At 39.8% G+C, this 26,341-nt stretch overlaps 2 long non-coding RNA genes across 2 annotated transcripts in view; one reads left to right on the top strand and one right to left on the bottom strand.

Annotated features, from left to right (window-relative positions):
* The window catches only part of LOC135315331 (uncharacterized), a 61,430-nt gene extending 54,332 nt beyond the window's left edge, over positions 1–7,098 (bottom strand). Inside the window, exons 1-2 of the long non-coding RNA XR_010374776.1 lie at positions 6,753–7,098; positions 6,579–6,654 (exon numbers count right to left, since the gene is read on the bottom strand). This is a non-coding gene — a long non-coding RNA (uncharacterized LOC135315331). The remainder of the gene's footprint in view (positions 1–6,578; positions 6,655–6,752) is intronic.
* Positions 7,099–7,843: 745 nt separating this feature from the next.
* LOC135315150 (uncharacterized) lies at positions 7,844–19,082 on the top strand. The gene is made up of 2 exons (XR_010374586.1): positions 7,844–9,666; positions 15,723–19,082. It is a non-coding gene; the product is annotated as an uncharacterized LOC135315150 (long non-coding RNA).
* Positions 19,083–26,341: the final 7,259 nt, after the last annotated feature.

The following is a 26,341-nucleotide window of genomic DNA, read 5'->3' as shown; positions in this document are numbered from 1 at the left end:
CATTTGAGTTCAGGCTTCCTGTACCAGGTTTTAAAATTAGTGTTACTTTGGTTTGAGAGTAGAATCCAAAACTCTGATATCTGTGGGAGACTTTCCACTGACTCAGGACTGGACATACTATTTTGTTTCCTATAGACAAATAAGAAAATACACCTCATCTGCCAAAGGTAACAAAAATACCATGAGAACTCTCCTTTCTTAAAAAAAAAAAACAAGCCTGCAACTAGAGAGCAAAATAAATATAAAAAAAGATAGAAAAAAAGGATTTATCACAGAGTAAAATCTTTTGAAAATAATATTTGCTGTATATACAAATGTAGAAGTAAATATACCAGAGCTCTTTGTGTATGGGTAGCAAAACAAGTACAGCAATCAAAATCTCTTAGGTGCAATCACATAGCTTTCCTACCCTCTTGCATACTGAATTCCAATAAAAAGCAAGACAAAATCTGAAAAGATTGCCAATGCATTTGAAAGTCCACGTCAAAGCTTTGTGTTCACAAACTCAGTACTCCCTGAACTGAAACAGTAACTGACCATCGAAAACACTGCAAATATTTGTAACTTCTTCATGGTTATTACATCTTGCAGATGAAAATGTAAATGAATTCTTCTACAGCTTTATCTTCTGGCCAGAACAAAGTCTTTTCTATCACCTATCCTACTGCGATTCTGTAACCAGTTACTGTGAGCAACGTATTAGAGAGAATAATGTAACCCGTATTGAAAAATCAGTATTAAGTGTATCACCTTTACAGAAATCCCAAATTGACCTCTCTCTCTGATGAATTAACTTCAGTGTGAAGTACCTTGGCCTACCATGGTTGTAAAACACAAAAATGCTTTCACGTATTTCTCTATGCTGCTCAGTGCCACCGCCTGCCTGCCCCCCCCCAGCATTAAAATAAATAGATTGATGGTGCTGTTTCTTATTTTCTAGCTCCTGAGATCAACCACTTCCAGTGTACTTCTCTATTTTTGAAATTACCTAAAACAAGAAAAAATAAAATAGAGAAAAATAAAGAGAATATGACAAGTTTCAAATAATGCTTTTTTTTCTAATTTGGCATTCTAAAAATGTGCGTGTCTGTAGTTATAAAAGCACGTGCACTATTTTATTATTAAAATTGAAGCTACCTTCTCCTTCTCAAAATGTCTGCGTATACTGACAAAAGAATTTCAGGAGCTGAATGAATGCCACAGTAAACATATCTGTATTCAGGTATCAGAATACATGGGCAACGTGCTAAGTGTATCTCACATTTAAAGTGTTGCAAAGCATCAGTCAGCAATTCAAACACAATCAATCAAGGGCTATAGAAAATGATGATTTAATTAATATTTAGTAAAGGTATATTGGTTATTATAATAAATTATTTTTTTCCTTAGCTCCTCTTCCTTCCCCTTTGCAAAAACTTCAATCTGTATCCAAAGCAATTTACTTCTCTATTTCTGTTTTAACAAGTTTGAAAAGAGCAAATCACTTTGAAACTCCAGAGAGATTGGACAGGAGCTAAATGTTTTCCTTGGCAGAAAACAGGATACGACGGTTGAGGTTAATTTAAACTTACGTGTATAAAAATAAATAAGTAGCACATTGCCATCTTAAGTCTACAGACTCCTTCCAAAAAGACTGCCTAATTTAAATAAAGAATGCATAAGGTAATGCATCAACTACACACCAAATATGGAGCCGACATTCACTCTTTTTTTAATTCATAAAACTCTCATTTGGAGCATCAGTGAGATGAAGCTCTTTGGAGGCCGACACCCCCCCCCCCCCCTTTTTTTAAAAAAAAAAAACAACAAACAACAAAGCAACAAAACATGATCAACACTTAGACATGCATTTGGAGTATCACGTCTGGACAATTTTTATGAAAGTTACGAAAAGTTTTGTAGAAGACCCTGAAAACCACTGTAGAAGTCAGATCATTACTGCAAACTATTATGTATATAGGCTTAATCCAAATCCTATTTGAAGTCGATGGAAAAAACCCCGTCGCCTTCAGAGGCCTTTGGATGAGATCCTTTGTTTCCAGAGGTACAGCATAGCTAATTTCAAACCTATGCAGGAGGGAAGAGTGTACAACTACTAAACAACTGGTAACACTAATCTGTGAAAAAAAAGACTGTTTTTGTAAAGGGCGACCCCAGAAGATGAGATCTTATATTCGACAGTATATATTTTTGAAAGACAGGCTGCAAAGGGCCTGATTCTGGACATTTTACTCCTGCATATCCACCTACAAATCAAGGCCTCAAACAGAACTATGTTCTGTTTTGGAGATAAGTCGAATTTTGATGAAGTCCTACTAGTACTGGGGTCGCTAGGAGATTCAGAATATTCTCTGTGAGTGCAGAAATAGCTGCAGACAAAGTTCTGCATCATTCCTCAGAAAATCACAAACTGGTGAGATCTTATAGGCCAGATTTATTAGTGATTCCACAAACGTGCATACATACTCTATGGGTGAATATCTGGACAGAGGTAGACTGCTCCAAAGCCCATCAAACTCAACAGAATTCATCCTATTGTGGATCAGGCACAGAGTCAAATGCATAAACAAGTACGGATTTGCACAGCCAGTACAGTTTACAGTAGTATAAACTCAGGACTTGCAAAAGTACATGTGCACTTGAAAACATCCACCCCGCCATTTTATATCTACTGGGATCACTCTGCTTATGAATGTCTATTGTGCTGGCTACAGGGATTTCAACTTTTTGTCTCCTGGCTGCAATCATAAGTCTAGCTAGCTGCATGCATACTGAATAAATGAATACTTATCTTTGCAAAAATCAAATGCATCGTAAGAGCACGCACACTATATGAACACATACGTAGCTATGAAGAAACATGTTCTATAGTATGTCTTATTTGAGGAACAAAGACAGGCAATCATATTTCTAAACTGTGGGGGGTTTTTTCTTCTCAGACAGGTACAGGCACCATAAATCAAAATTGAAACTGTACGGCAGTATTGCTTTGTTATATATATTAGACCTCCATAACAACCACCATTGCGGGGGGAGAAGGAGGGAGGGCTGATTACCTGCACCTGTTTCAAGCTGAGAGCAACTGATGCAGTTAGTAGGAAAAAGGCCTAATTAGAGCACATTTCCATTTTCTTGAGGGAAGGTGTCACGATCAGAGGCCTGCCCGTGCCCTGAGCACCCATGTGCACAGGAGGCTTGGAACGCTGCCGCATGAGGTAGAAGGCCCTGCCGAGGTTTATCACGCCACAGGAATATGTGGCACATGGACGAAGGCCGATTACAGTGAGATCGTTCTGCCTGCAAGGGAGCTGCTGAAACACCGAGTCGATGTGAATTACACCCCTCCTTCCCACCCCAAAAAATTTTTTTTCAGAAAGAAACCTCAAGGAAACAAGGCATTCCTTCCACTCCTCATTTTATTTCTCCTTAGCTGCTACAAAATGTTTATGAATACTTGGCATGTACTAGGAGAAGTCAGTGCTATACCAATACAGCCATACGAAATATAATCCAGCCTTAGTGTCTTATGTTATCTTCTATATTCAATGAAGACAAGAACTCCAGACTGCACCCACATCTGAAAGCGGTAACTCGTGCTCCATTCCCTTTCTTCTCTCCACCTCCTCCCTTTTCCCTCTCCTTTACCCACAATAAAATCTCCCTTAACCTGATCCAAACCTGGCAGTGTTCACCCAGGCAAAAGTCCAATTAATTTAAAAAAGTTTAGCCTGAATAAGGATACCACACGTCCCATTTATTATCTGTGAAAGTAACAATCACATCGCAACCCACCTATTTGTGTTAAATGCTGTGGACTATGTTCCTCTTGTTTCATTGCAAGCTGCTCTCTGCCTTGCATGTAACAGTGCTCTCTGTTGAGCACTCTATTACTCACAGGCCTAGAACATATGTACCTTTCCCTTGTGTTCCCTGCTTTCTCTACTATGGTACCATTTGGTAAAAGCCAAATTTTTAGTCAAGATAGGCGTGAGTTTAAGAATAGACTGTTCATTTATCAGCAACGCCTTAAATATCCTTTTGGAGGATAAAAATCCATTCGGAGGAAGAGGGTGGGGGAGAACGAGTTTGGAGCAAAACCAGTGCATCTTAGATTATTTTCACTGTATTTCACTCAATTGTTATCTGAAAATATGCAAAACTTCATCCTAGCCAGCTATAAAAAATTCTTTTAATTAAGCAAAGTATTGTCTATGCTTTTAACTTTTCATTCCATGCACCAAACATTTTGTGTTAGACTGCCAAGGTTTTTATACAAAACACTTTCAAAATGTAAATGGTCTAGCTCATGTGCATAATTCCTGAAGGCACTCATCTGAGGGGCTGAATATTTCTATCAGCAGTTACATTTCAAGTTACAGACTAAAAATAATTTTAAAACCTGGAATTTACCAATCTAATGAACAGATTTTAATCCTTCTTCAATTAAAGTACACGTGATCTTTTTTATGCACTCTCCTATGTTCATTTCCAGCATGCTTATAGAAATCCTCACTGTGAAATAAACCAGTAATAAGGCAATTCTGCTTCTTTTACTTTCACAGAGATCATTTCTAGCAAGCCACCACAAAATAATGAACTAATACACCAGAAGCAATTTTATATTCCTTCAAGTGCTAGTCCTCAGCAACAAAACAACCCCAACAAGTATAACAACCTAAGAAACAGAAATCCTCTTTAGATAAACAGCATCATTAGAAGCAATATCATTGAGTACCCTGAAATGTCTCAGTGAGGAGTGTTTAGCAGTTTGAGGTTTTATAACAACAACTACAAGTTAAAACCCTCAACTAATATTTTATTTGCATTGTACTGCACAGCTACTACAGGCCTCTAAAAAGTACTTCGAAGAAATTCATTTTAGCTATCACCAAGCGATACGTCCTTAAATTCCTTTCTTAATCTACACAGTTCACTAAAAACATTCTCCACTTACTTTGAGCTTGATCGGCCAATAAATACTGCTTTACTACTTAAAGTTATGAGTTGTTTTTCAGTTTATGTTGCCATAAAACAGTCCAAATGCAATGCCAATACAGAGATGGTTTTGATACAATGCTGTCAATGGCCTGAATTAAAACTGGTTTTGTACAAGTCACTAGGTATTTGCTAATTATTTGGGGGGGTGGGGGGGTTGGGTGGAGAAAAAAAAAAATCCCAAGCTTACTTGGATTTGTTTTGTCATTTACTTTAATTCCTGGGTATAAATAAAATTAAAGAAAAAAGCTTAAAATATTTTACATAAGCATCCCATTTTTTCAGTGCAGAGGAAATAATTTTGTTTTACAAATATCTATGAAAAGAATAGTTTTCTCATAAAGTGTCTTTAAAACATATATTTATTTCCAGATACTTTGATTTCCACATGCACTTGTCTATATAAAGAATACGAAGTAAGTATTATAATAGGTCTGGCAATTTCATAGTAGTAACAAAACTTAAGTGTATAACCATCTGCCAAATTGTGTCTAACTCAATAGATCTATATCTACATGCTACTTTGATCTGTAAATGGCATTTCTCTAATACTGAAGTAAAACACTTAAATTCCTTCATTAACACCCGAAGAGCAAGAGAGAGTGGGAGTGTGCATTAGCATGTGCCCGTGCGCGCATGTAAAAGATAAAGAACACACTCTTATGGCACTTATGGACCTTTAAAGGCCATCAAAAATAGTATTTTTAAAATATATGGTAAAAATTATAATTATAAACTAATCCTGAACAATTCCAGGTGTTATAAAATCTAAATACGAACCCTGAAATATTTACTTCCAAATTCACGCTGCTAAGTCATCAGGAAGCGTAATTGCAATGAGATACAATTACTGAGGATCATCGCATAGTTACCTTAAAAAACATTAGTTAAGAAATGCGAACGCATACCCTCATGTGTACACGCACAAATGGCATAAAACCCTACATACTTGTTAGCAGCTGTGCTAGAACAGCTCTGCAATGGATGTTTAATAATGTTTCAAATGTACTGAAATATTAAATATAAAAACTTGCACTGCCCAACTTCATTTGTTTCTTTCCTGGAGCTTCCTTTCTTTTTTTTTTTTTCTTTTTTTTTTTTTAGAAAGGGGGGGTGGAATGCCATTCAAGAAAGAAGCTATATTGTAATCAATGAAGGCAAGACTGGCACAAGTCCTAGAACATTTGCATTCAGAAATAAAAGCTGTGATCGACCTTTGTCTGCTAAGAAAATGAAGCTTGCTGGTTTTAAACAGGCTAGCGAAGGGAGGGGCAGGCTTGATAGAGAGGGAGAAGAGAACCTAAAAAACAGCAACAATAGCAAATATTAGTGTATCACATCCCTAATAGCCAGAAAGCGATCATCCTGAATGAGCCTACACCTCACTGGGCTGATAACATACTACCGGTTAATAACATATTAATAGGCAGACGCAAGTCAATTTGCCGATACCCAGGTAGTTTCCGAAACTTAATTTTCCTACTTGGTAATTACTCGCCGCTCACGCCATCGTAGCTGTACACAAACACGAAACGCTGGTGCACGCCAAGGGGGAGCCGGGAGGCGGTGGGAAAGCAGCTTACCCTGCGCAGGGCGAGAAGCCAGCCTCGGGGAGCCGCCGATGTGGTGGTGGTGTTCACCTTGCAGCTCTGCAGTCTCCTGGAAAAGCAGGCAGAAGGCACTGAGCGAGCTCTGTGGCATTTCTCGCCCCTGCAAGTGCATGCAGGCCTGGGAGAGGAGGGGAAGGCGGTCCTTACCTAGCAACGGGCGCCGGCTTCTCCTCCGCCCGCTCCCTGCCACAACTGCCCCCGGCTGCCAGCGCCCGGCAGCAACAATGGGCGGCTGCGAGGGGTGGCATGAAAGGGAGGGAAGGAAGGGAAGGGAAGGGAGAAGTGAGGGGGGGGGGGGGGGAGGGAGGGAGGGAGGGAAGGAAGGGGGGGGGAGAGAGGGAGAGAGAGAGACACGGAGGGAGAGAGGAGGGGAGGGGAAAAAGAGAAGCGTGTTAAGCTTGTCTGGTAGTTAACAAGTCTTGAATGAAGAATGTTAGCAAACAGACAAACAGCATGTCTGATGAATGCTAATAGTCCTGGCTTCACCACTGACACTATGAATAATTCAGTAGAAAGGAGGGAAAGGGGGGGGGGGGGGGGAGAGAAAAAAGGCACCCTCCACCCTCCCTTCACGCTTCCAAACGTCTGCAGAGAAGATGAGAATAAAAACTACGCCGCAACTTTCTCCTTTCCACCCATCGCTAAGAAAATATTCAGCAAAAAGGCCAGTTAGGCACCATTCCTTTCACCAGCGCTGCCTCCCGGAGATTTTCGATTCCTATTTTTGTTGGCTATTAATTTCCCCCCCCCCCCTCCCCCTTTACCGCCTATTTTACTTCTTTTGTCTAGGAGCTGGCACCTGTCCCAGAGACGGCATTTTACTGCACATCCCCTCTTCCCTCCTCAGCAGAGAAAGAGGGGGGAGAGGTTTGCAAGGACGAAACAGCCTGTGCACCCCCTGCCCCACACCCAGCCCCCTGCCTCCCCCCCCCCCTCCAATATTTCTATTTCAGCCATGGTCAAATTACAAGGGGTTTGGAGAGATATCATCCGCCCTATTTCACATGGCGCAGATACCTAAAGCCATTAGAAATATATTTCTGTTAAAGAGAAAGAGAAAGCCAGCGAGAGCAAGAGGCTTGTTCCGTAAGCAGCGCTGCGCACTGATACTCGGGGGAGGGAAAAAAAATCACAAGTAAAAGCCTTCAATTCTCACGGCATACAAACTAGCAAGGCCCGATTCATCGCTCAGTCAAAGAAATCAATTTCTTCAACGGAGGAAAAAGAGAGAGAGAAAAGGATCACCAGAGGGGAAAATACTCGGAGCTTTAACCTCGGCATTGCGATATACAGTACAGCCGAGCACAGCGCGGGAGAGGCGGAAAATGAGCCCCGTTCTTACACGGTGGAAGAGGAGGGTTAAATAAAGCAGAGGAAAAAGAAGATCCTATTTGCAGCATTTTTAAAAGTTCTGCTCTGGCAAAGGCCGTCTGAAGGGGAGGCCCTTGCAGCAGGAATGCGAGCAGCAGCAGCAACCTTTTTTTTTTTTTTTTTTTTTTCCCCTTTCTCAGAGTCCAGCCTCCCCCTTGTGAGCGACTGGAGCAATCTGGCTAAGGAAGAGGAGGAGGAGGAGGAGGACGTGAGCTAGCGAAACGCAGAGGGCTAGAGCTGATGATGAAAGAGAGGCACGGCCCTGCGTGAGCAGGCTCGTTTTCATCACAGGCAGCGGAGAGAGGGAGAGAGCGGCGCCCCCGCGCCCCCCACCCCGCGCCTCGCACCCCGCCACGCAGGGACACCCGCGCCGGCCCCGCCGGCCCCGGTGCGGGTGGGGACGGCCCCGCCGGGCGGGGCGGGGGGGGACGGGGACCAGGGAGAAAAAGAGCAACCGGGAGGAAGGGCGCTGCGCTGGAATGTAAATGCACCCACGCTATGGCGAGATGCTTGACAGTGCAGCGCGGCTAATGAAGCTTTTAATTGGGGGGGGCGGTCCTATGGAAATATCTTCCGGGATTAAACCAGAAAGAAGGCTCCTCTTTACATTTACACATACCTAGATGTCTCTCTGTAGCAAAGCAGCCCGCAAGGAGCACGAAACTGCAGCACACACACAGAAGGGAAAAAAAAAAACCCAAACCCACAGAGCTGAAAATGGATATCTGAAAAACTAAATACTGTATGTGACAAAAAAACTTCGTGATTTTGTTTTCTCATGCCCTTACTTTTAAACCAGCTGCACAGCCCAAGCTCAGGCTGCTTGGCCCTTATAACTATCTTGGCACCGAGTCAAAAGCTGATAAGCATTTGGGCGAGACAGCTCAACTGCTGTGCTGGAAGAAAAACAGCTGCCATGATTGCTGTTTGATTGAGAGCGCTTACACACACTCACAAAAAAACATATCGGACTGCAAAGACGGGCCACAAATGCCTGAGGATTCAGCTTCAGAGGATCAACACACATTTCCTTTTAAAAAAAAAAAAAAAAAAAAAAAAAGAGTTTTATATAGTTTCTCCTCCATTCCCCCTCCCCTTTTTAAAGAAAACGTACTGCATCGACTTGCTTTTCTTCTTCCCATCCCCCCTCCATAACCTCAAGCAAACTCAAGGAATTGTGCCAAAAGTCCCGTTGCTAGTTACCCAGTGCATTTTTTTAAACGTCCCTTTGATACTTCTTTCCCTCGTGCTTGCCATGGAATATGCAAGTAAGATAATCTTTCCATTACTTACAAGAAGTAATTAAAAGCTAAAAAGAACTTCTAGCTCGACATTCCTTTCTCTTTTTCTCTCTTACGGGGCAAAAGGAGGGAAACGAGGGGGAGAAGGATATTTTTTCTCTTTGCCGAGTCCAACATTTGGCTTTTTCCATTTGTGGCAGATCACTGTAACGCTATTGTAAAACAACTTCCTGCCCCTTTTGGCTCACGTTCCAGAAGCTGCTAGGCTAAGTTCATAGCACAAACTTTTTTCCCCCTTGCCGAAGAAGAGAGACAAAAAAAAAATTTCCTGCAAATTATTTTTCCCCTTTTCTGGCTAATGGACTCACAAGGTGAATTTATTGCAGCTCTTTAAGAATGTTACACAAGAGACGTCGGTATCCCAGCTGGATAATTCATGGGCTGAAAAGGTGGGGTCATTATAAATCTATGTCTGTCCGTGTCTGTGCGTGTGTGCATTTTAATTTTGTAATTTTGAATTGTAAGTCTTAATACCATCAGGTGGATAATGAGCTAAGCTGCTTCATCTGTCGTACTAATTTGTGTATCTATCATAGCACAGATCATTGGCTCAGTATATACAGCCTCCTACTTTCCAATTGCTTTTGTACTCTAAGGTGACCTGTGTGTCTCTCATCTTCCTCCCCTCCTCTAAATGCTCAGTCTTATGAAAATACCCACCAAAAGCTTCTAAACCCTCCCTGCTAGAAACTGGAGATGCTGCAGTCTCTCTGCTACAAGCCAAAAAGGAAAAAATAAGGCCTCCACAACTTGCTCTCTCACGATCTCCCTCTCCCTCTCTCTCCCTCTGTTTCTCTCATAGCAACAGCATTTCTTGGTACGCCTGCTTTGGCATACATCAGCATTTCTACCCGTCCAAGTGTCCTTTTGCGTCACATCTCGCCATTTCACTCAACCAATGAAATCTCCTTGTTGCAATAAAAATATATATACTTTTTCTGTTATTGGTATATTCAAAAAAAAATTTTACGTGCTTTCCTAACAAAAACCATCAAGCATTTGATTTGCCCTACATGTGGGGGGGGACAGGGGCAGGGAGGGGGGGGGCATGGAGAAAGAAAAAAAGAAAAGGAAAGAAGACTGTTCAGGATTCAACCTTGAAGAGTCGTCTTTGTGGAAAATATGTTACCATAAGAAAAAAAGGGATTACATGGTTACTCAAGGAAAGTCGTAGTTGTCCCTCTCATTTAATATTTATTTTTCTTATGCTATCATTGCTTTCCTGATGTACTTTTAAAACAGCTAGGCAGTTTCAACTAATTGGAAAAGTCAATACCATGTGTTTCCAAGACTTCGTAAAATCTTCCTCAGGAAAAAAGATACTAATTGATGTTTTATTCCTCTAAATATTGATCATGAGGTGAAAGAAAAAACTGCAATAGAAAAAGCAAACCGGTAGATGTGAGTTTCTATCCCTTGCAACTCTCAGATCCTCTCCAAAGAGGCTGCTCTCCAACCTTCTGCTTAAAAACGCTCTATCCCGCAAAATGGAGCAGAGGTCTTTTGAGTCATAGATTTTTTTTCCAACATCCATTTTCCTTCTTACATAAACTCACATGATTTTTCAAAATGCAGTATTTAAATGATGAGCTGTGGTAATGATAGTCGCTAAGACTTAATACTATTTGAAATATATTATAGCTTGTAACGCAGCCATTCCGAGAGCTGTACATACTCTGCCTAACTGGTACGACTGGCGAACGCCAGCACTACTAACAGCAGTATATACACTGTATTTGATGGAAAATACTTGCTACCTATACATCATCAAGTATATGTAAACCCATCTCATTGTTTTCAGGCCTGACTTTAATCCCTTTTGCTCTATTAAAATGCCCAATATTAGCCAAGTCTAGAAAGTACAGGGTGGCACATGTGGGTTTCTCAGAACTGGCTGGCTGTGCCACATCTTGAACGACTACTGCAGTGGCATATTTAAGGAACCTCTGTTACACATTTTTATCTAGCCTCAAATCTCAAGAAAATGCTCAACCACTGGCATTCTGAGGAGAATAAACATTTCTTTTGTAAGCCAAATATATGTTTTATGGTTTACCCTTACCAACTTTTTTTTTTTTTTTAATGGTGTGAAACCACGAAATGTTTTTAATATTTATTCTTAGGGAATTATAGTAAAAGCATACTAGATATTATCAGGACATAGCTGACAAGATATCTAAACAGTAACTTTCCCACAAATTTTTATTTCGGTAAAATGACACCTAGTAATTCTGACCTCTCCTAATAACTTTGGTATCTATTGCATACAGACTGTGGATGCAGAGGATGTGTATGCATAAATTCTGGGTGGTTAAAAAGTAAAAGCAAGCAAAATTTCTGGATAACAGACTTAGCAGCAGCCAGCCATAATGTCCAGCTAAAACTCTTATCATTTTTGTTTAAACATAATGGTATGACATTCATGATAGTATTTATTTTAACAGAACATGCACGGATGAGAACGTTAACCCTACACAGGAAAAAAAGATACTATATGCGATAGTGCATTCAACAACTTTTAATGCCAATGGGATATAAAAGACAGACCTGTTTTCTAGGGGAGGATCAGGCTCAAGTATATGAACAGCTTAGCTGATAGTGTTTTACTTGCATTTAATAGGCTTTCTGAATGACTTTCCCCCCTTTTTGTCAGACGCTATCTTTAGCTCCTTAATTATTTTTGTACTTTCTATAAAAAAACCCACAGATCTTGTTCTTTACTCTCCATACCTATCCCCTCCTTTCTCACTTTTTGTATAAATGTGAAAACAGCTGAGTTTCATCTCTGATTTTTGCCTGTCTCAAAACTGGGATAATTCTGGTGCATTTGGACGGTTAAAAGTGCACTGCCTTTACACAATTATGGCTCAGATTCATTCACTGGAAGTTATCCTTCTTCAAGGAGATATATAAATGCATTATATCTGTCACCATAGTTGTAAAATAAGATTGAAAGTCATCTAACTTTAAGTTACCACAGTACTAAAAAATAAGTATTCAGGAAAGAGGAAAACAATTACGTCCAACTTGTAAGCTTCACTTAATAGAAATTAAATTCCATAAAGGAAGTGGATGAATTATTTTAAGATTAATCATGCCTGAATTATTTCAAATTATGTAAATAGTAATAAGCCAATATTTTCACACCGCAGTTTATACTATTACATAATTTTATAACCCCTTACTTTCCCCTTATCACAAGTTCTGTCTATTGGAAACTCATTATAGATACTCCTGCTAATTCATTTGCTTGTATTTTAACTCAGAGTGCTATCTCTTTTTCCTTCCTCTCAGCTGTATGTGATACAGTCATGAACACTAAGGTCAGCTCTAAAGAGATTTGTCATTTTTTTCTTTCTAAATAATATAGCTCATTTTCAGTATGGGGCGGTTCCTAATCTAACAACCTCCAGAAATGTTTAGTAAAAAATGATCAGGTACATGTTTATTTAAAAAATAATCCAATGAAACATATTTCTTTTTAGGATTAAGCTATCTAGGAATGTGTAAATTTACTCTTTTTTTTGTTGTATCGTCAAAATAATTCCAGTACATGTTACAAAAAACATCACCAAGAATAGCTTTACTTAATATTTAGAAAGCTTCTCTTTTTAAAGACACTTTCCAGGGATTAAAAATAATAATTAAAAAAAAAAACAAAACTAAACTAAAAGCAAACCAGTCTTGCCCATCGTTCCCTAAAGGGACCAAAGGTGCTCTGTGGGATTATAGCTGTTGTACACTTCATAAAAAGGACAGTAATTACACATTGTACAGATTACTTGGGAAAGTTCTATCCTACTGTTGAATAACTCACATTAATTGCAATGGATCAGTGGTGTACTAAATTATGGGAAAAAACATTTAAACACCAAATAAAGTCAATTTTGAAGTGAATCCGAATTGTAAAGGCAAGCTAAACAAGGATATATTTCTACATCCTTGCCTTCAAAACATAATGAAACATTTTGCAAAAACACTTCCTTCAGTACACTGTATTTTAACAGTAATGTTTTACAGCAAACTTGGCATTAAACTGGTATCAACACAAATGAAACTCTGGCAGTAGGACAAGTGTTGTGTTTTTTAATTTTTTTTTCCCCCAAAGAAAGGAGGCATTAAACAGTGCATTGCATTAGCAGTTTTTTAAAGGGTGTTACCGACACAATTTTGTCTTGCAACTATTTTTTTTCCCTTTTTTAACTATACTGAGCTGTACGCTTGAAACTGATAGTATTAATATTTTGCTTATATACCATGCTTACTCATGAAAATTTACATCAGCAGCTGCAAATCAAAGCCCAATACAAGATTTTATTTACTGGCTTCTACTTGTTTGTCATGAGTACACTACAAAGTTCCCAGAGGCTAACCGAGCTGCAAATACGTATTTGCGAAGGATGTGCGAGCTGGAACCTAAGCAATGGCATAGTCACGTCTAGTTTTATGGCCAGATAAGAAGCGAGCTCCTCAGCTGCAAAATACCACCATTTCACTTTGCTGAAAATGTAACTAAACTTTACAGTACAGCCAGTTTCCCCTGGCACTGTTAAGTCATGCTCTGACAGACTGTAATTTATTCTTCACGCTGAGAGCAGACAATACAGCTCCACACTCTGCATGACTGTCTCTTGTTCTTCCCTGCTAACCCTCGCCTCGCCACGCCGCTCCCCCGCCCCGGCCCGGCTCGGCCCAGGTGCCACCGCCCCGGCCCGGCCCCGGTGCCGCCGCCCCAGCCCCGCCGCCCCGGCCCGGCCCGGCCCGGCCCCGGTGCCGCCGCCCCGGCCCGGCCCCGTCCCCGGCCAGGCGCAGGTGAGGGGCTTCCCCGCCGGCCTCACACCGCCCTGCCCGAGGCAGCAGCACCGTGTCAGCGCCTGGCTGCCGCAGCGGGCAGCTCCCGGGGCGGCGGGAACCGTCGTAACTCTTCCCTAGTGACCGCGGCAAACGCTGCAGCTTCCCCCTCGGCAGCACCCCTACCTCCGCCTCAGGCGGGGAAGCGCTCTGCTTCACCTGCGGCGTCCAACAGCTACAGTATTCAGGGATTTTTACCACCTGGTATTTCTGTGCCTTCAGCAGTGACTGACATTTCTACTCCTCCTCTGACCTGGCACTACTTTTTCTCCTGGTACCACAAGGAACACAGAGTTAAACTACTGGATTTTAGAACACAGCCCTCCGTTCATTTACACGGACACGTCTGCTTAAAAGCGGATGCCCTGGAGAAATAGGTACTGAAGTGGGGGGGGGGGGGGAAGTGAGAAAATAAAAAAAAAATAAAAAAAAAAAAAAAAGAGAGGAAGAGAGGTAAATAACACCTTGTAAAAAAGAAAATGTTAATTTTTAGGGAATGATAAACTGCAAAAAGTAAACAAATGTACATGATTAAATCTGTACTGAAAACTTAAAATTTCCTAAGTCTAAAAGGGGATTAAAATACCTTTATATTGTAAATTACTTGAAGGCTTTTAAACTGGCCAGGAGTTGTCCAGTGACCAAGTTCTGTGACATTAAGAGTAGGTCTTTTTTTTTTTTAATTACAACACAGTGCTACAACCCTGAACAAAGTGAGTTGCAAAGGGAACAAAAATGGCATACCACAGAAATTCCTTAGTGGTTTTTTGGTAGTGAAATGTTAGTAAGGGTGAAAGATTTACATAAATTGTGAGGAAATTAAAAGGGATCTCCATTATGGCAACACACTCACAGCGGAGCTGCCATTATTTAGTACACATAGAGATACTTAATCCAAAATGGTTGCAGATACAGAGTTCATAGGGACGCAATCTGCTTGAGCTGAACGTCAGCATCATATCTATTTGATATAGACAACTTCAGTTTTACAGTTCAAGTTAATATTTCACTTTAACCCATTAAAACTGAAGTGTTGTGGCACATAAGGTGCATCTTACATTGATCTGTCTAGCTTGGCTATGTAAAATATCACTTGGATCTCACACTGTAACAGTATATTGCCATTAGTAAATTTAAATGCTGCCTCTTGGAAAAAAAAAATCCTAACGTGAATGATATTGACATATCATTGGTATTATCATAAAATATGACATTGAGAGAATAATGGACCTACTGCAACTATTTGGTGTTTATCTGGACCAATAATACAGGCATCTACGTTCTTTGTATCAGTTGCAGGTATAAACTGTAGTTGTGAAAAAAAAAAAAAAAAGAACACCATCTTCAGTTCAGTACCTTGTAGAATTTGTGTTCCATGAACTGTCTTCCTGGGAATCATTTGGGTTTTTTCTTCCTGTCTGTCATGTTATACTTACTAAAGTTGTCACACTTGCATTATTAATTTCTTACATTTTGAAGGGATGCCTAAATTTACATATTCAGCTTTAACAGTATTCTGCTACTTTTCAGTTTTAGTAAACAAAATGTCACACACACATGTGATTCTATATTTCCTATTTCCTTTGTCCAAAAGATGTATTCCCACAGAGAGATACATTTAAGCATTCCAGGACCTATACACATACATTTCACATTTGACAGAAAGTACAGAATACACAGAAAGGAAGTCAGAAAATTTGAAGGGACGACTGCCCCGCTCCCAAGCACAGGCTGCGAGCAACGCACAGCATTAGGCAGCGTGCATCAGCAGAAGTTCAAACTCGCCCCACTACCAGCAGCTGCAGTGGTGGAGTGACGGCTCTGGGACTCCAAAGCAGACGAAGCAGCAGCAAGGCCTCAACTCAGAGCATCACGTCTTGAAAGGAACAGTTTCTGTTTGTACAGACAGACCTTTACATTATATTACCTTTACATTACATGGCATGTAAAATGTTTTTTAAAAAGGGGGTCATTCCAGTGTTGCCAGCAAATCAGAAGTTTATTGGAAAAAAAAATATTTATAATTTCTCATTTTGTTATTTAAAAGATGAATCAGCACCTATGCAGATTAAATGTATTCCATAATTTAATAAAGATTATTTTAATGAAGTTTATTACAACCTGACAAAACCAATACAAACACTCTTATAAGGAAAACATCCAACGGAGTATGCTATTTACACTAACAAAGTACAACACGAACGATATCACTGGCGTCACAAAAAAAAAAAAAAAAAAAAGAGGGGGGGGACAAATTGTGAAAAGCTGCTTCCAGGCTTATTCAGTGAACTATGTTTTTCAGTTCTTTAAAAACACTTCCTTTTCAGAATACTGAAAACTCCCAGGGGATATCAGTGACTAATCCATGGAAATTTCAGGTTTCAAATTTAACCATTTTTTCCTAGGGCATAAATACGTTTTACTGGAGATTTTAGATGGATGATAAAAAAGCATTTAAGAGCTGACCTTTTAACATTTCAATTTATATTCCCAGAAAATGTTATCACCAGAAATGTAATGCAATGATTTTTTTCTTGGTCCACCAAGAAGTTCAAGAAAACTGCACAGAGTTTTTCTAGTGCAAACAACTAACTTAGTAAGAAAATTGTGTGGGGAAAAAAAAGATAGACAAAGAGACTTTTTGCCTCTTGGCAACAGGACAGTGAGACTTGGTTCAAAATAGAGAATCCTCCCTGACTCAATTAGAAATACATCTGCTTTTCAAAAACTTCTGAAGCCAAATACCAAAATCAAAGTTGTCATCTAAGGCCCATATTACTTCCGTCATTTATTTGTAAGAAAATTAAACAATTCCCCCTTCCCCCACCAACTGTTTTAACAAAATCACATACTTCGTCTCTTCTGCATGTGTGTGCTGTGTGCAATTGTGTGTATGGAAGACCTATACATGAGATAGATATGTATGTGTATGCATGCATTTACAGTTTCATGTTACAACAGCCCAGGAAGGATGCATACTATTAGAGTAAGACTGTAAATTAATAATCAGTTTACATAATACTGCTCAATAGCAAACACAACATTTTAATAATGAGCCTAAAGATTACTAACAAAGGGTTACATCTGAATTATAACAGGAAAAATCACAGAACACATGGTTCAGGACTTTTTTTTTTTTTGTGAGTTATACAAATAAATGCAATTTAAAAAATGTTAATATATCTAAAATACAGCATTAGAACTATACAAAAGAGGTTGATCATAACAGCACTACATCAGCAGTAATTTTATCCCTTCAACATTATCATAACAGCTTATTGATACATCCGGAGAACACGTACAACTAACTGCTCCGTCACTACCTGCATGTAAGACCTCGTTCCTGTACTAGAACTGAAACAATTAGGGAGACTGACAGAAGGATCAGGGATTTTGTCTGATAAAGCACTGCATGCACAGACCAATGTGTTGTTCCAGCACTCAGCTGGCAGTGCTCTGAGTTTTCAGCACAGAAGGGAAAGCAAATAGATACTTAAGATTCATTGTGGGAACTTACAAAACACAATTTTGCTTTAATACCGTACTTTCACACATGCTCATATAGCAAATGGGGATCCCGTACATACAGGGGAAAATTTTAATAGGAATATCAGATTTACTGTATTAGTGTTCAGCTTTTACTGGCCAGTTAATAGCCAAAACCTTAATCAGTCTAAGAAATTTATTGGAAATCTATTGGTAAAAGGCCATTTTGTGCTGGAACCACTATGTTATTCCAGCTTTCGTCTTTGCCTTCCCCTAACAGAAAACGCCATTTTGAGGCTGTCATGCATTTTTCTTTCCAAAGCGGATAATGCTAGTGGAAAGCACAAGGATGGTATTCTGGTACCGCAGAAAAATATAGCAATGCAGTTCCACAGAGAAGTAGTATTTTTATTTTTATGGGTGCAGCTGAAGTCCGTCTTGTATTTTCTGCTCACCCTAATATTAATTTAAAAACCACACACACATAAATGGATGATATGCAGCTATCTCTATCCATCTAGCATTTTGAAACTTTCACGTATTTCTTTTTAAGTATTCAATGGGAAGAGGCAGAAGATTTTTTACCAGAAGACAAATCGGGCAAATAAGCATTTACTTCAAATGAATTTTGCTGAGTTACACTGGGCCTAAATATATATCTGGCAGTCCAGTGTTTAGAAAAATGTTTAGCTTCAAAAAGTAAAGAACAGACTCAGTAATTTCCGTAGTATATCTGAAGCCTGAGCAATCCCATGTTCTACAAGACTTTTTTTTTTTTTCCTCTCCTTAGATAAACTGCTATATTGCAAATCATTGTCCAAAGGATCTAGGAAGTCAATAGGGTAACAGAAATGGCTTAATATTAAAAGTGGAATAGACAGGTGTACAACAGTTGCTTAATAGAGGATGCTGTTAAATATGAATGGTTCTTACTTAGTTTTCACTGCAGGGGGTCACATTTGGAAACAATTTTGATAAAGCAAAATTAGAAAAATAATACGGGAGTTCATATTTCTAACTTCAGTAACATGTTTGTCTAGGAAATGAAAAAGGTCTTAACCAACATTAAGCTTTGCAGGTACACTAGAGCTGGAGAAATCACTGCCAGAAATAGTAACGCTGAGGAAACAAGTTCACACAGAGAATAGACTACTCTCTGCCCATTCTATCAATACAAACTTTGCCGGGGTGAAGCTCTTTTTTAAACATTAAAACAAAATGAAAAAAAAAAAAATCCTGAGAGGTTTGAGTCAGGAACATTCAAAGCAAAAAATCGCCAAAAGTCTCCACTCAGCAAGAAGCTTTCAGAAGAGGCATTTCTACTATGATATCTTAAATTATCTTATTGCATGTTGAAATATTTAACATACACCAAGAAAAAAAGTTCTCGTTTCAAGCAGGTGCTTACTACAGTTATTGTAAGGTTCCAATATGTTTTTGAATAAAAAGAAGTATTTTAAAATTTGAATGCTGGCTGGCTAAATATTTTCTTACCTTTTTTTCTTTTTTTACTCTAAGCAGCTATCCACATTTTAAAATTCTCCTACAGCTCATTACCTCCAAACAAAGCACAGCCGTATCAATGCTTTTAGGCAAAAAAAACACACCCCACCACCTAAAAATAAATGCAACTGACATTGCCTTGACACTCTCTTTAGTCTTTAAAATCCTGCAGATAACAGAAAAGAAAAGCAATACTAGTACTAAAGAACACATGGTGAAAGGGGACAGACCTTGTATTTTCATTAGTAAACATATTAATTATAACTAAGTAAGACAAGTGAGGAATATACACATGCTAACTTGACAATATTATTTTTCTTGGATAATGGGTATAGTAAATACACCTTTTGCCTCTGGCTTCCGTTAAAATCTAAAGCTAGTGGACTTTAGGAATTTCAAGTAACAAATAAAGGGCACAGAAGGGTTGGTTTCAGTATTGCTGTAGTCAGCATCACTTGCTGCTCACGTACTAACTCTCTGCTGTTCATGTTTGGCTCAGCTTTGAATGCAACTTTTCATTAAGAGGGCATGATGTTTCAGCTGCGTGGCCACTTCTTTTGTTTAAAGAGCTTATTTTGCTGTGTTACAGAATGCACTTTTAAATCTAAGAGTAGATTATTAGAAGTGTTTGTTTAAATAATACAACTTCAAGAAAACTAAGGGAAAGATGCAACATTTTACTTGAAATGACTGGAATGCAAAGAAAAAATCAAAATGAGGAAAGAGAGAAACAGAGAAAATTCTGCTGTCTTACACAAGAGAGAGTTACAGTATTCTGTATCGGGCAAATCTGTATTATGGCACATAATCTGAAGAAGGGGAAAAAAGGCTTGGAAGTCTGCAGCAGTTTAAAAAAAGTGGCACGCTCTTCTCCAGAGAGAAGAGTCTGGTACAGAAGGCAAATCTGTGTAGCAAATGCAGCAGCCCTATCCCAGGCTGTTTGTCCAGTCCTGCCCTGCACCTTGGGAAAGCCTTGGTAGAAGGATGCTCTGGGAAAGGCGGAGGCGCTGGGGATCTCCTGCCCATGCACTCCTCCCAGCCCCCGAGCAGGATTGAGCCACTTCCAGCATGGTTAAGCCTCCCGCTCCAATAGGGTGGACTGAACACAAGAGGTGCCCACAACTGCACAGAAGACACAGACCGAGAAGCATCTGTTGGATGGCTTACTACTTATTACTAGAGTCTATTAGTCTATTACAGTCTAAAAGGAGTCAAGAGGAACACAACTGCAAACACCACAGCAGCTAGCATTTGCAGGACTGTACCCTAAGCCAGCGGCAACATCAGGTAAACCCACCCTGTGCTCCATTATGCCAATACAGTAGAGTCTTCAGGGATTTATAGTGGTATAAAACATGGGGGGGGGGGGGGGGGGAATGGGGGACGGCAGGAACACGGGACGGGATGGGACACACAACACAACACCACCAAACCAATAAGCCCAGAGATACTCAAGTCTGAGAGCTAAAATTTACTGTCATACAAATTTTTACCTTGATCCTATTCATTTCAACAGTCACAGAAGCCTCAAAGCTTACTATTACAGTATTACTTATTTTTGTGATGGCAACATTATAAGCTCCCCCCAATACACACATATCCCTTGTGCTCACTTTTAACCCTGCTGTGTTTTACACAACTTGGCTGGCATCAGCAGTTAAGGGTTTGGGTTTTTGGTTGTTGGGGTGTTTTTTTTGATGGAAGGAAGAAATGTGGAAAAGCAATATTTTGACTGAAGATGTGTGTCTACAGTTTAATTATTTTACGATCTATCATTGTATTACACAGATTTTACTGCTGAGCAGAGGACATCACATAGATGAAAAATTATAAACATCTTTCAATGAAAGGTGATGTTTTCTATACGCGAGTCTTCCAGATAATTTATCTCAGCTTCCATGTTTATATAAGTTCCATGGTCACAGCAGCTAAAAATGAGATGCAGGACATTCTGCCACCAGTTACTTTTAAAGCAAAAAAAAACCCAAACAACAAAACAACCAGCATTTTTGCATAAAATTAGTGACAAGAATGAGGAAATCCTAGTTCACTTTGGCTTAGTACCCCACGTTTACCATGCTCAGCTTCACAGGGCTCTGCGTGCATATGCGTATGTGTTTGGTGCAACACAAAGCAAATGTTATGGAAAAGGTGATGAATACAATCTGCTGGGACACAGCATCACGTTTCCTTGCAGGCTGAGAAACAATGCTTATTTTGAGACCTCAGAGGCCCAAGTTTAATGCTGCAATTACCATGCGGCAATCCTCTTTCTTCTAAGAGAAAAAAATATCTAATTTTCACTAGTCTAATGCTTCATTAGGAACAGTCCAGTGGTGGGGAAACAAAAAATTTAAAGGCTGAGAACAGAGAAAACTGAATTACTGGCAGCATGGGGGAAAGACCCAAGCAATATATTTAGTTCAACGAGGGATTAAGCGCCATAGCCATTGGTAAGTAAAGAGCTAATACGTCCTCTTTGAAACCGTTTGACTTTCACTCTCGCCGTGACTGCTGCACACTCGGAGGTTCGGGTGAGGCAAACCTGATACTCTGCCATTCTCTGCCAGCACGTGCCTAAATTAGTTCTCCATTTTGTGGTGGCCCTCTGAGAGCAATTCCCATTGAGAAGTGAACAAAGGCCGCGACCCCAGGGTCAGAGTGTAATGCAGGAAGCATGACCTCCCCTTTGTTCAGAACAGCACTGTTTACTCTGCCTAAGTAAAGATCACCAATACATTAACTAAAGAGGATTAAAAAGGTCATATCCCTAGGGATGGAGCTCACGCAAGTGGCAACTCTCTTCAGTCACTAAATCATTTGACTTCCCCCTACACCCCTTGAAAACAGAGACACCTTAAGCTGCCAAGACTCAATGGCACATTATTTCCAGAGCAAAAGTCCGTACAAACTTCATGTGGTCTTCCTTCCAAAACCAGGTTAATTTCTACGCAGCTAGCCAGCTGTTTTGAAGTTACTTTTAAAGTTATAAACATATTTTAAGTGAAAACTATCACCTCGATATGATTTTTTTCCCTATCTCTTTTTGAAGTGTTCTGAATTGATTTATAAATTGTTTGGGTCTTGAAATGGTTATTAAAAATGGAATCTTTTGTAGCTATTATAAATGTGAATCTTAATATATCCTCTAGTATGTGGCTAGGCAGAAAAGCTGCCCATTGCTGGAGATAACTGTTAACTCCAGGATGGTTCACTTACAAAAAAGAAACCAAGGGAAAAAAGTGAAAATATGCTGCCTATGAGAATTCACATAAGCAGATAGCTAGGCTTTATCAGGCTAAATAAGCACTTCTTGTGGCTGTTAAGCTTTCTGTTATCAACTTTTTTATAATATCTTACAACATCATTATTAATATGAAATACATTAAACAGAAGCATCTCTTGAAACGGCTAAATGAATGCTGCATTGGTAACATACGGGAGGCAATGTGGCCAATTAAGACAGCATGCTGGATTGTCTCCTTTCCATTCTTGCCTCTAATCTACTGGCCTGCTGGATGATCCCAACTTCTGCTTTGTGCCTTGGTTTCCTCATCTGTGGTGATATCACTCACTGGGATGCAGATGTTACCATCAGTTACTCAGCCAGGATGGGAGAAAAAGAGCATTTGGAAGGGAGTGGTCTAGACTAAGATATTTTCCCCTCTCTACCCTCAGGCAGAAGCACTTCTGCTGAAGCTGAACATTGCTAGAGGTTCCAGAAGAAAATAACAGGAATAAGGCCAGGCAGGGGGTCCAACCTGATCAAAGTCTTTGGCGCAGGGAGCTCAGCACCACAGACAAACCCCACGGGGGCTAAATGCAGTTGAAATCAGCACTATGTCACCCATCGTGCCAGCAACCTTGAAAGGAGGACCGTGAGTGCCAGACTCCAAAAAAACGAGGTCCTAGAGCAGCACAGTAGAGGAGTTAGCTGCACGGATTGTATGGGGGGGAGGGGTGTCCTTCAATCCTCAGATACTTTGTGAAAAATAGCTATTTTTGAATACACAACAATGCATGCAGCTTTCTAGTCTCTAGCAACATGAATTAATGCATGAGGTGTGGCAAGCTGAAGTCTCATTATACCCAGACTGCATGCACATTGGTATGCTCTGCCCCTTCTGCTAGCCCTGCATCCTCAAGCATCAAGCAGGATGAGGAAGGAAGATTCTTTACACTCCTCTTCAGGACATTCGAGAAATCACTTTCCCTGTTTGCTGGCTTCTTCATAGCAGGAACCCATGCATTCCAAATGTTTTTAAAAGGATCTGAACAGATAAATGAAATCAAGAATCCGATAAAAATAACATTACATTTGCCACCTTATGTTCTCTCTGTTTGTGAAAAGAATCACTTCCTTCTTCACCTATCACTGCTGTTCCTTGGTCCTATGGTTTGTGATCTTTTCTCACCCCAGTAGGAAGAGAGGGAAACTTACTGTCATCAGGAAAACTGAAAGGAGAATGCCTTCTTAGCATACGTGTCCCACAGGGGAGCACAGGGTTTAGCCCAGATGGCTCACAACAGATTCCAACATGGCCAAGTGTAAAGAAGAAACTTCCAAACCATGTGTTTGCACCACAATGGGCGATATTCCCACTGCAGGTGGGTGAGAGACTGGCACTCAGAGTAACTCTCTCCTACGTTTTCTCACCTGTCTACTTCCATGCCTGGAAGAATCGAATCTAACGATGCCATTTCCAGTGATTGCTGTTCCCTGAAATCTAATATAAAAGTATTGGGCTTTTTATTATATACCAGGAGTCAAAGAAACAACAGTGGAGTCAGCAAGGCTTGACAGAAAACAAGTTTAGAAGAGCCTGTGTCCAGAGCAGAACAAGCACCTAGGGAAAAACAAAGATGTACAGCAGGAATAGAGATTTAAAATAAGCTGCCTGGAAATACAGTACCATACTGTCACATTGTACGTTTATCAGATCTTCCCATTGACTTCAATGGGAACTCTCTGCTCTTATGCATGAAAGATTATGCAAGCATAGTATATCCATTGGGGGGTGTGTGTGTGTGTAACAAAATCTCTAGACACAGAAGTAGGTGGACAAGGGCAATCTAAGTACTGAGAAAAGCTTTTAATAGGTTGAGGCAAAGAGGTACCTCTTCCAACAAACAAAAGCACTGAAACAACTAGAACAAAGAATATACTTAGAAAGTAATGTTTAAAATTGGAGATTAGGAGCAGAAGGACTGAACCAAAGACATAAGGACAATTTATTGACATACATTAGAAGCAGGAAGACAGCACAATAATTGTCTGGCAAGTCTGAAATAGTACTGGGAAACAAAGGGAGTGAATAAAAAGGAGGAAAAACACTGCAGAAAAAATAACTGATGGTTATGACCTTGAGATATTTAGTCATGCAAAAGAATAAACTCACCCTTTCTCACCCTGTATGACCATATTAGCATTTCTTGTGAGGTTGATTCCTGATCTGGGGTATTTGAAAACAAAAGAAAAAATCCCCCACCAAGACATGCTGTACACTCACTGCTTCTTCAAGTGGGAACTCAACATTGTACCTCCTAGTCTTTCATTTCCCAGTTCTCTTTCACCTTCATACCAGCCAACAGCACTCTCCCTCTAAGACGGAAAGTAAAAACCACACTCTAGAAAGTTATGGAATAAGACGACCCTCCTCTTGAACAGGAAAACAGAGGAAACATGACTACGTGACACAAAATTCTGGCATAGTCCATTTTTCGAAGGGGTGGAGCAATATTGACCCTACCTCATATTCCTGGATACACCTCTATCTCCTGATGCCCAGAAATCCAGACAGACCAGAAGATACCTTTTAGCCTAAAAAGAAGTTACTAGGCTTAATACAGGTGGAAAAAATTCCATGATATTCAGGTGATCAAATTGCCTCCCTCTGGTCCCTCTAGACAGCAAATCTCATTAATCTATTCTTCTGCAAGTGAAGGGTGAAAGAGAAGCAGATACCAAACAAGAAGCACTGAAATAACTGGATAAATTAAAAGCTGAGCCATTCTGAGGACTAGATACACATGCAGGAGTTCTGAAGCAGCTCAAGGATGGAGGCTGGGTTTTCAACAAAAATATGCACTCTCCTATCGGGAATGAAAGGGTAGCACTCCTTAAAAATAGCCACAAATGATGATCCAGATTACATGCCAATGAATTCTAGCATTTAGTAAACCGTCTGGAAGGCTACTTTAAAAGATTATAACTATAATGCCTAAGCAGAGATTACATAACTGAGAGAAAAACAACATTGCTAACATAATGAAAAATATGTCTTTTTTAACTGGGAGGGCATCCGCAGAAGAAATTATTATTTATTTGGCCTTTCAAAAGGGCTTTGATAATGTGACTCAACGACCATAAAGAAAACAGAATAATCATGACTGAAAGTTGGAGTCATGACTAAAAATGAACTAAGCAGCCAAAGTAAAAATGTAAGAATAAAAAGACATTTTAAAGATAAAAGGTTAATAGTTGTTGCATGCAGAGGCCATGCTGGTGTCAGCTTTTAACTCTAGTTAGCTGGAAAGATCAGCTATAAAACTGAGTGGCAAAACTGACAAGTGAGGGGCGTGTATTTGGGTTACTGAAGGGTTTAACAAAGTTCAGTGAATTTTAAACACTATAAATATTTTTTTAAAATATAATTGCAAAGGAAATTGTATTGCAACATTCTCAGCAAAGGGAAAAGACCTGGGTGTCATCAGAACAAGTTGACGAAAGCTTTCATGTATATGCAGCACTGTCAAATAAGCCAAGTTTTATGACGTATGCAAAAAAGCACAGAATATGGTATTGAAAATGTTACCCTTCTACTACATACCTGCCAGGAAATAGCATTCTCCATGGAGGTATCTACAGTTCTTTTTACTTTACCTCATTAAAACTCCAGAAGTAACAGGAGAGCAAGGGCAGGTGACTAAAACGACTTGACTTACAAAAGACTGCCATATACAAAGACATAAAGTAATTAAACTATTTATGTTAGTGAGCACATGAGCAACAGGGAACACAACAGAGATACATACTTCGAACGTCAGGAACTGTAGTGTGCCTTTCTCACCTACTTCCAGTGTTCAATGGGAGATTATTCAGTAAGATTAAATAAGCAGAAATTCAAACTACAGGAATATGTTATTTCACAAAGTGCAGGCTGAGCATGTGAAAATCAGTGCCGCAGTCCATCATTACAGGACATCAGTGGGATTCTGAAAGAA

This window comes from Phalacrocorax carbo, chromosome 1 (genome assembly GCF_963921805.1).
Source record: "Phalacrocorax carbo chromosome 1, bPhaCar2.1, whole genome shotgun sequence".
NCBI classification, from domain to species: domain Eukaryota; kingdom Metazoa; phylum Chordata; class Aves; order Suliformes; family Phalacrocoracidae; genus Phalacrocorax; species Phalacrocorax carbo.
The sequence above is the reverse complement of the archived record's forward strand: the minus strand, read 5'-3'. Positions and strand labels throughout refer to the sequence as shown.